Below are 2216 nucleotides of genomic sequence, written 5' to 3' on the forward strand. Positions count from 1 at the left end.
TGGCCTCGGCTTTGTCCCATTTTTTCTGGATGCTTTGACTCCAAGTGCCTTTTGAATGTCCCATATCCACCTCCTTGTTTGAATTTGTAAATTTGTCTACAATAATTGCAAGCAACATCAAAATTACCATCTTCCTATTGTATTTTCTTGAAATGAATTTTGAAAATATCGGATATAGGAATTTTTTGAGATTGTTGTTCCATCTCCATCTGTTGTTGATGTTGTTGTTGTTGCTCCACCTCTTCATATTGGTTTTCACTTTCTTGTGAATGAAAATCATCTATAAATTGATTTTCATTCACATTTGATATATGTGAATATTGACCAAATCTCCGTGAACCGGAAGAATTTCCACTATTTGCCATTTTTTGATAATAAATAAAATTAATTATATAAATAAATTATATTATTAATTATAAAAAATAATAAAAAATAATAAATAAAATTAATTATAGAAATAAATTCTATAATTAATTATGAATTGTATAAAAAAAATTGAAATTGAAATTAATAAAAAATTAAGAAAAAATTTAATTAAATTTAAGAAAATTGAATTGAATTGAAAGATTGAGAGAATATTAAGAGTTTAAAGAATGAGAATGAGAGTTTGAAGGATTGAGTGAGAGAGTAGAGAGATTGAGATTTGAGAGAATAGAATTTAAAGGGGTATATATAGAAAAAAACTTTTTTGAAAAAAATTAGAAATAGGGGGGGTGAATTAAAATTCCAAAAAATTGCAGTCCCCTGCAACTTCACTGAAAATTGCAGGGGACCAACGGTCCCCTGCAAATTTTCCTTCAAAAGGCAACGGTTCCCTGCACAGGGAACCGTTGCCTTTTTAAATAAAATTAAAAAAAAATCAAAAAAATTTCAAAAAATTTTCAAATTTTTTTCGGTTCAGCACAGTAAACCGCCGGTTTATAAACCGGTGTGAACCGGTGGTTCTACGGTTTCAATTTATGTGAACCGGAACTGAACCGTAGAGCCAAGGTTTCTGTTTCGGTTCAGTCCGGTTCCGGGTCTGCCGGTTCCGGTTCCGGGTTTAGTCGGGCCGGGTTTGGTTTGATTCACGAGCCAAACCGGCCTGTGGCCAAGTCTACTATTAAGTATATGGACCGCCCGACCAAATATTGTTCATAAATTAGAAAAAAAAAGGGGCAAAAGCCTTCATGGTTTTTGACCACCACGAGCAGAAGCCTTGTGGCAATTATTTTTTTAATTTTTTTATATAAACCAATTAAAATTTTTTTTATTTACAAATCTCTCAATCTTAATTTTTTTATTATATTTTCAATCTCATTTTATCTCATCAACTCTTTTTCAAAAATTGTCTAAATTTATAAATAATAATTTTTTGTGTTTATAATTTCATTTTCATTTTAATTTTATCATTACAAAATATTACAAATATATATAATATCAAATGAATCAAATGTCAAATGAATTCGAAAATTTAGATGTTAAAGACGAGTTGATAAATGGTATGGTGTATATATTTTATTTATATTTATAATTATACAGTATGTAAATTAATTTATTTATATTATGTTATAAACTTATAATATTTTTTATCATGTAACCACGGTATTTCTATGCCACAAGTGAGAGATTATAAATACAATATTTTGAATACTGTCTTCGGTCTTAATAATTAAAAAATAATTTGTGTTTAAAAATTTTAATTAAAATTAAAAAATCGTTTAAATTTGGTCGACCCGATTAAAGCCTGTGGACCAACCGGATTAATGCCCGACTAGGCTTAACCCCATTTATAGGGCCGGGATTTGGGTTTTCAAAAATCTATGGGCAAACCCCGCCCAAGGCCTATTACTGTGCCACCTAGGGCCCGGCCCGGCCCATTGACTTCAAAAGTGAATGAAAACTAATTCATTTATAAAATATTTTGAAAAAAAATTTAGATATTTTGGATCCATTCAATGGTAAGATTTTAGGTCCATTATATTTTTCTGTTAGGATGTTTTGACTACAAAATTACGGCATGTCTAACTTGTTTTTTTACTGATCCATATATATATGCAATTTTTTAAATGTTAATCTATTAATTTGGTAAACAAATGCCATATATATTTTTTAATGCTCATGAATAAATTTGCTACCAGGAATGTCATGTGATAGGCATGATTTTCATATTCAAATTGACATTAACCTGATAAAAGGGTTAATTTAAGTCGATCAACGATCGGATTAATTAATCA

This window comes from Mangifera indica, chromosome 7 (assembly GCF_011075055.1).
Source record: "Mangifera indica cultivar Alphonso chromosome 7, CATAS_Mindica_2.1, whole genome shotgun sequence".
NCBI classification, from domain to species: Eukaryota; Viridiplantae; Streptophyta; class Magnoliopsida; order Sapindales; family Anacardiaceae; genus Mangifera; species Mangifera indica.